The sequence below is a fragment of the Mus musculus genome, chromosome 3 (genome assembly GCF_000001635.26).
Source record: "Mus musculus strain C57BL/6J chromosome 3, GRCm38.p6 C57BL/6J".
NCBI lineage: Eukaryota > Metazoa > Chordata > Mammalia > Rodentia > Muridae > Mus > Mus musculus.
This window is the reverse complement of record NC_000069.6, coordinates 14,265,866-14,275,199: the sequence shown is the minus strand read 5'-3', so window position 1 is coordinate 14,275,199 and position 9,334 is coordinate 14,265,866. Positions and strand designations below refer to the sequence as shown.

At 40.2% G+C, this 9,334-nt stretch overlaps 1 pseudogene; it reads left to right on the top strand.

The window, feature by feature from the left end:
• The first annotated feature begins 7,760 nt into the window (after nucleotides 1-7,760).
• On the top strand, nucleotides 7,761-7,885 carry Gm23112 (annotated as a pseudogene).
• The last annotated feature ends 1,449 nt before the right edge of the window (nucleotides 7,886-9,334 follow it).

The following is a 9,334-nucleotide window of genomic DNA, read 5'->3' as shown; positions in this document are numbered from 1 at the left end:
CCATCATCAGAACCCAGCACTCCCACTTCGTCCAGTCCAGGACACCCCAACACACCCGAAAACCTCGACCTAGATTTAAAAGCATATCTCATGATGATGGTAGAGGACATCAAGAAGGACTTTAATAAATCACTTAAAGAAATACAGGAGAACACTGTTAAAGAGTTACAAGTCCTTAAAGAAAAACAGGAAAACACAATCACCTTACAGAAAAAGAGGAAAAAACATACAAACAGGTGATGGAAATGAACAAAACCATACTAGACCTAAAAAGGGAAGTAGACACAATAAAGAAAACTCAAAGTGAGGCAACACTGGAGATAGAAACCCTAGGAAAGAAATCTGGAACCATAGATTTGAGCATCAGCAACAGAATACAAGAGATGGAAGAGAGAATCTCAGGTGCAGAAGATTCCATAGAGAACATCGGCACAACAATCAAAGAAAATGCAAAATGCAAAAAGATCCTAACTCAAAACATCCAGGAAATCCAGGACACAATGAGAAGACCAAAACTACGGATAATAGGAGTGGATGAGAATGAAGATTTTCAACTCAAAGGACCAGCAAACATCTTCAACAAAATTATTGAAGAAAACTTCACAAATCTAAAGAAAGAGATGCCTATGAACATACAAGAAGCCTACAGAACTCCAAATAGACTGGACCAGAAAAGAAATTCCTCCCGACACATAATAATCAGAACAACAAATGCACTAAATAAAGATAGAATACTAAAAGCAGTAAGGGAAAAAGGTCAAGTAACATATAAAGGCAAGCCTATCAGAATTACACCAGATTTTTCACCAGAGACTATGAAAGCCATAAGAGCCTGGACAGATGTTATACAGACACTAAGAGAACACAAATTCTAGCCCAGGCTACTATACCCAGCCAAACTCTCAATTACCATAGATGGAGAAACCAAAGTATTCCACGACAAAACCAAATTCACACATTATCTCTCCACGAATCCAGCCCTTCAAAGGATAATAACAGAAAAAAAACCAATACAAGAACGGGAACAACGCCCTAGAAAAAACAGGAAGGTAATCCCTCAACAAACCTAAAAGAAGACAGCCACAAGAACAGAATGCCAACTTTAACAACAAAAATAACAGGAAGCAACAATTACTTTTCCTTAATATCTCTTAACATCAATGGTCTCAACTCCCCAATAAAAAGACATAGACTAACAAACTGGCTACACAAACAAGACCCAACATTTTGCTGCTTACAGGAAACACATCTCAGAGAAAAAGATAGACACTACCTCAGAATGAAAGGCTGGAAAACAAATTTCCAAGCAAATGGTATGAAGAAACAAGCTGGAGTAGCCATCCTAATATCTGATAAGATTGACTTCCAACCCAAAGTCATCAAAAAAGACAAGGAGGGGCACTTCGTTCTCATCAAAGGTAAAAATCCTCCAAGAGGAACTCTCAATTCTGAATATCTATGCTCCAAATACAAGGGCAGCCACATTTATTAAAGAAACTTTACTAAAGCTCAAAGCACACATTGCACCTCACACAATAATAGTGGGAGACTTCAACACACCACTTTAACCAATGGACAGATCATGGAAACAGAAACTAAACAGGGACACAGTGAAACTAACAGAAGTGATGAAACAAATGGATCTGACAGATATCTACAGAACATTTTATCCTAAAACAAAAGGATATACCTTCTTCTCAGCACCTCATGGTACCTTCTCCAAAATTGACCACATAATAGGTCACAAAATAGGCCTCAACAGATTCAAAAATATGGAAATTGTCCCATGTATCCTATCAGATCACCATGCACTAAGGCTGATCTTCAATAACAAAAAAAATAATAGAAAGCCAACACTCACCTGGAAACTGAACAACACTCTTCTCAATGATACCTTGGTCAAGGAAGGAATAAAGAAAGAAATTAAAGACTTTTTAGAGTTTAATGAAAATGAAGCCAAAATGTCCCCAAACCTTTGAGACACAATGAAAGCATTTCTAAGAGGGAAACTCATAGCTCTGAGTGCCTCCAAGAAGAAACGGGAGAGAGCACATACTAGCAGCTTAACAACACATCTAAAAGCTCTAGAAAAAAAAAAGAAGCAAATTCACCCAAGAGGAGTAGAGGGCAGGAAATAATCAAACTCAGGGGTGAAATCAACCAAGTGGAAACAAGAAGAACTATTCAAAGAATTAACCAAACGAGGAGTTGGTTCTTTGAGAAAATCAACAAGATAGATAAACCCTTAGCTAGACTCACTAGAGGGCACAGGGACATAATCCTAATTAACAAAATCAGAAATGAAAAGGGAGACATAACAACAGATCCTGAAGAAATCCAAAACACCATCAGATCCTTCTACAAAAGGCTATACTCAACAAAACTGGAAAACCTGGACTAAATGGACAAATTTCTGGATAGATACCAGGTACCAAAGTTGAATCAGGATCAAGTTGACCTTCTAAACAGTCCCATATCCCCTAAAGAAATAGAAGCAGTTATAAATAGTCTCCCAGCCAAAAAAAGCCCAGGACCAGATGGGTTTAGTGCAGAGTTCTATCAGACCTTCAAAGAAGATCTAATTCCAGTTCTGCACAAACTTTTTCACAAGATAGAAGTAGAAGGTACTCTACCCAACTCATTTTATGAAGCCACTATTACTCTGATACCTAAACCACAGAAAGATCCAACAAAGATAGAGAACTTCAGACCAATTTCTCTTATGAATATCGATGCAAAAATCCAAAATAATATTCTCGCTAACCGAATCCAAGAACACATTAAAGCAATCATCCATCCTGACCAAGTAGGTTTTATTCCAGGGATGCAGGGATGGTTTAATATACGAAAATCCATCAATGTAATCCATTATATAAACAAACTGAAAGACAAAAACCACATGATCATCTCCTTAGATGCAGAAAAAGCATTTGACAAGATCCAACACCCATTCATGATAAAAGTTCTGGAAAGATCAGAAATTCAAGGCCCATACCTAAACATGATAAAAGCAATCTACAGCAAACCAGTAGCCAACATCAAAGTAAATGGAGAGAAGCTGGAAGCAATCCCACTAAAATCAGGGACTAGACAAGGCTGCCCACTTTCTCCCTACCATTTCAACATAATACTTGAAATATTAGCCAGAGCAATTAGACAACAAAAGGAGATCAAGGGGATACAAATTGGAAAATAGGAAGTCAAAATATCACTTTTTGCAGATGATATGATAGTATATATATGTGACCACAAAAATTCCACCAGAGAACTCCTAAACCTGATAAACAGCTTCGGTGAAGTAGCTGGATATAAAATAAACTCAAACAAGTCAATGGCCTTTCTCTATACAAAGAATAAACAGGCTGAGAAAGAAATTAGGGAAACAACACCCTTCTCAATAGTCACAAATAATATAACATATCTCGGCATGACTCTAACTAAGGAAGTGAAAGATCTGTATGATAAAAACTTCAAGTCTCTGAAGAAAGAAATTAAAGAAGATCTCAGAAGATGGAAGGATCTCCCATGCTCATGGATTGGCAGGATCAACATTGTAAAAATGGCTATCTTGCCAAAAGCAATCTACAGATTCAATGCAATCCCCATCAAAATTCCAACTCAATTCTTCAACGAATTAGAAGGAGCAATTTGCAAATTCATTTGGAATAACAAAAAACCTAGGATAGCAAAAACTCTTCTCAAGGATAAAAGAACCTCTGGTAGAATCACCATGCCTGACCTAAAGCTTTACTACAGAGCAATTGTGATAAAAACTGCATGGTACTGGTATAGAGACAGACAAGTAGACCAATGGAATAGAATTGAAGACCCAGAAATGAACCCACACAACACACCTATGGTCACTTGATCTTCGACAAGGGAGCTAAAACCATCCAGTGGAAGAAAGACAGCATTTTCAACAATTGGTGCTGGCACAACTGGTTGTTATCATGTAGAAGAATGCGAATCAATCCATACTTATCTCCTTGTACTAAGGTCAAATCTAAGTGGATCAAGGAACTTCACTTAAAACCAGAGACACTGAAACTTATAGAGGAGAAAGTGGGAAAAAGCCTTGAAGATATGGGCACAGGGGAAAAATTCCTGAACAGAACAGCAATGGCTTGTGCTGTAAGATGGAGAATTGACAAATGGGACCTAATGAAACTCCAAAGTTTCTGCAAGGCAAAAGACACTGTCAATAAGACAAAAAGACCACCAACAGATTGGGAAAGGATCTTTACCTATCCTAAATCAGATAGGGGACTAATATCCAACATACATAAAGAACTCAAGAAGGTGGACTTCAGAAAACTAAATAACCCCATTAAAAAATGGGGCTCAGAACTGAACAAAGAATTCTTACCTGAGGAATACCGAATGGCAGAGAAGCACCTGAAAAAATGTTCAACATCCTTAATCATCAGGGAAATGCAAATCAAAACAACCCTGAGATTCCACCTCACACCAGTCAGAATGGCTAAGATAAAAAATTCAGGTGACAGCAGATGCTGGCGTGGATGTGGAGAAAGAGGAACACTCCTCCATTGTTGGTGGGATTGCAGGCTTGTACAACCACTCTGGAAATCAGTCTGGCGGTTCCTCAGAAAATTGGACATAGTACTACCGGAGGATCCAGCAATACCTCTCCTGGGCATATATCCAGAAGATGCCCCAAGTGGTAAGAAGGACACATGCTACACTATGTTCATAGCAGCCTTTTTTATAATAGCCAGAAGCTGGAAAGAACCCCGATGCCCCTCAACAGAGGAATGGATACAGAAAATGTGGTACATCTACACAATGGAGTACTACTCAGCTATTAAAAAGAATGAATTTATGAAATTCCTAGGCAAATGGATGGACCTGGAGGGCATCATCCTGAGTGAGGTAACACATTCACAAAGGAACTCACACAATATGTACTCACTGATAAGTGGATATTATCCCAAAACCTAGGATACCCAAGATATAAGATACAATTTGCTAAACACATGAAACTCAAGAAAAATGAAGACTGAAGTGTGGACACTACCCCCTCCTTAGAAGTGGGAACAAAACACCCTTGGAAGGAGTTACAAAGACAAAGTTTGGAGCTGAGATGAAAGGATGGACCATGTAGAGACTGCCATATCCAGGGATCCACCCCATAAGCAGCATCCAAACGCTGACACCATTGCATACACTAGCAAGATTTTATCGAAAGGACCCAGATGTAGCTGTCTCTTGTGAGACTATGCCGGGTCCTAGCAAACACAGAAGTGGATGCTCACAGTCAGCTAATGGATGGATCACAGGGCTCCCAATGGAGGAGCTAGAGAAAGTACCCAAGGAGCTAAAGGGATCTGCACCCCTATAGCTGGATCAACATTATGAACTAACCAGTACCCCGGAGCTCTTGACTCTAGCTGCATATGTATCAAAAGATGGCCTAGTCGGCCATCACTGGAAAGAGAGGCCCATTGGACACGCAAAATTTATATGCCCCAGTACAGGGGAGCGCCAGGGCCAAAAAGGGGGAGTGGGTGGGTAGGGGACTGGGGGTGGGTGGGTATGGGGGACTTTTGGTATAGCATTGGAAATGTAAATGAGCTAAATACCTAATAAAAAATTTTTAAAAATGACAAAGAAGTTTCATTCTTAAAAAAAATCTGAGTTTTCTAAACATCATTGTACTACCTCACATCTGTAATTATAAATGTTACATTATGTATTTAGAAATCTGCTGAAGATAAGTCTCACACTAAATGTTCTCATCTCAACAAAACACTGACAATATTTATCTCAGTTCAACATGAATAAAATAGGATGGGAAATACATGTGTTTTCCAAATCAAAATAATTTAGTGAAAGGTAGTTCAATATTTTCATATATATATATAGTATGTGTATGTATGTGTATACTTTCACACATGCACATATATATGAGTGTGGATACACAGGTTTGTATGTGAATATGGAAACAAGAAGACAAAATTCTTCACCTTGTCTTCTTAGACAGAATGTATCACAGGTCTGCGTCTCATCAAGTAGGTCAGCCTGACCGGCCACAGCCCCAGGGGGTTTACCTGTTTCAGCATATCCAAGATTGTAGATGGAACTGTGGGACATCAGGCCTAAATTTTTATATGTGGGTTCTGGGGCATTGCATTCAATTTCTTATAGTTGAGGGTGCTATCTCTCCATCTTTTTGGATGTCTTTTAATAATAGAAGATAATGGCTTCTCAGAGTTGCTGTACAACATTAATTTTTGTTTAGTGCAAATAGTTTTGTCTTTACTGATCCCCCATAAAATATCTCAGGGCTCACATACCAATGTTTAAGAATATTGGAAGCTTTAATTTAGTACATTCATCTTTCAACCACACAGTTGGGAAAAACAGAAATTATAATGCATATGAAAAAATTTGTTTGAAGTTTTTCAAGTACAGAACTAATACATTTAATGAAAAGCATGAAGAGTTCCATAGAAGAGAACATTCAGTTATGCTACAGTGGCATTCATGAATTCCTAAATGTCACTAAGATGATTAAGTAGCATCATAAAACCTACAAAATCACCAACAAAATATTTCATTAGTAACTTCATGAAAGAATAATAAGCATAGTAGACCAGTTTCACTTATTGAATAAAGTTAAAAAAATAAGTACAGCAAATAATAACATTTTATCTTGGAATGCCCTGTGTTTATTTGTGGGACAGCATTTCTTCATGTCTGCCTGGGTAGACCATTTGGTTTGTAACACCACTGTGTGGTATGGAGGGATATGACAAAAGAGATATGAGGATAGAAAAGTAAACATGGAATGCAAAGAAAAGTTCAAAACAGAATGAGAAGACACGGGAAAATAGATGGGAGGCAGTGGGCATAGGTGGCTTTGTTAACTGAAAAAATTGTGAGCTTTTGTAAAGTAGTGGTGGAGGAGTGTGAGAAATTCAATGATAGGTGGTAACACCAGGTGTAGCTCTATGCAGCCCAATGTCATTGTGATATCAGGGTCTGTGTGTGATGGTTTTAAAGAGAGAGAAAAGTAATATATTTTCCTTACTCACTGCAAGGTTTCAATGGCTGATACACCTATAATCATAGAGTAACAAAAGAAAAAACTGACAAATACATATTAAGTAAAAATGTCTTCTTTAAAAAGCAATTGAGGTGGTAACGGCATGAGGAGATTTGCTACATCGTGGTTGATATACTGAACAGACTGGGTAGTAGCACTTGCATATATCATTGTTCCACTCTCAAAGTGTAAACATCTACACAGAGAAGCTCAATAAGTTCTTAGTATTTTCACAAACATATTTTGAAACTTGCAGAACCTCTGAAAATGTCCAAGTCTTTACCATGTTAATTTACCTATGTTAATTTGAGAGATATTCTGCTAATGGCAGCTTACTGCACTCATTTTTTGTTTTTACCTTATCAAAGAGAAACCTGGAATAAGCTCATGAGTTGTAATATTTCTTACATAGCCTTGAGAAAGCCCAAGAAATAATTTAGTTAAAATATGTATGTTAAGAAGCTAAACAAGTGACCCAGCTTTTGAGTATGTATTTCTCTTGCCGAGGAACCAGATTCATTCCCCACAATTGATGTGACACCTGAAAAGCTGCCATGACTCCAGTATGAGGGTGTCTAATGCCCTTTTCTGGCCTTTCCCATTAGCAGGCACACTTATTCTGTACAAGCATACATTTAAGCAAAGCACTCATACACTTAAAAGAAAAATAAACTTTAAAAAACTTATAGATTTGCCTGCCCGTAGAGGCATTGCAGGTGTGGCTGCTGTGTCACATGCAACAGAGAGGAGAGAGGCTATGGCTGTTCTCAGTATTCTGACATATGAACATCTGAATGTTCATATTAGTACCCTAATAGTCCCTGAAAAAAGCCAGCCTGAGATGATCACCAGTCTGGTGCCAGGTAGGCCTGGATGAACACTCAGGATGAGGAAAAAGCCCAAGACCAGAAGAACACCACCTGTGACCATGGACCCTAGGCAGAAGTGAGACTGAGACAAACAGATGACCTTGCAATGATCACTCACTCAGTCAGGCTAGGTGAGGTGTGAGCCTCAGACAACCACCAGTCCAGTGTCAGGGTCTGGATGGGGTCTAGCCTGAGATGACCACCAGTCCATCACTGCACAGGCAGATGTTCCAGATGACCCCTGTTCCATGCCATACTGTATGAGCAAGGCATAGCACTCCTGAGACTACTCCTGAGATGGCCCCAGGTACCATTAAGAGGAGCAAGTAACTGGTAGAGAAATGGAAGAGAAACAGAAGGATGTGGGCACAGTGAAGAAAGGCAGGCTTAGAGACCCAAGGACAGTGAAGAACAGTCTGATGTAAGTAGCTGGTGATGTAGCCTGAGACCATGGTGAGGTTCTGGCCTGTGATGCCACCGGGGGTATCTCTTGGTCTGTTGCTTTGCAGCAGTAGTGGTCTATCATCACCAAAGGCTGCACAGACATTTCTGATCTAGGCTGCCCCATCCCTTGGGGACATATTGACCTCTGAAGTTTGTGCAGAACTGGCTTTACCCCTCAACTATATACTGTGAGAAATCTGGACCTGCTGGCATGAGAGTAGGAGATCTGACTCTGACCTAGACTGCTGCAGTAAAGGCGTTACATTCATGTGAGCAGGCCCTGAGGATACAAATGTGGGAGAGTTGTCCTTTCACTTATCTCAAGTATGACAGCATGGGTCAGGGTGAGATACCTTTCTCCCACCTTCCCCTCACCTACTGAGGCAGCTAGGAGATCTGGCCCTGCCCCTCAGCAGTTGCAGAACTCAGGAGAACAGAGTCTACATCTCACCTGGGCAGCACAGTAGAAGTGACTTTGGTGGCGAGGATATGGGCAAGGCCACCCTAATGATATGAGCATGGCAACGCTGGCCCTACAACTTGTCTACAGTGAGATGAGGTGACATGGCTAGGGACAGGTGGCCCTCTTCACCTCTTGCCACCTATACTAGGAAGGAGATTTGTCCCCAAGGTCATTAGAGGGGGGAGAACTGACTTTCACCAGCTTCAGTACTTGGGAGAGCAAGCCCTACACCTCACCTGGGCAGCATAATAGAGCTGGCCCTGATTGTGGTGGTTACGTGTAAGCCAGCCCAAAAGTACAACTGAGAAAGCCAGCCCTGCCTCTTGTCTGCTGTGTGGTGACATCAACAGGTGAGAGATCCCTTGGCCTTGCCACCAACAGCATGCAGGAGAGTTGGTTCAGAGGGGTTCATGAGCACAAGAGAGCTGGCCCTGCCTCTCTCCTGCTGCAGCACTCAGGAGAACAGGCTCTGCACTTGAACAGCATAGCATA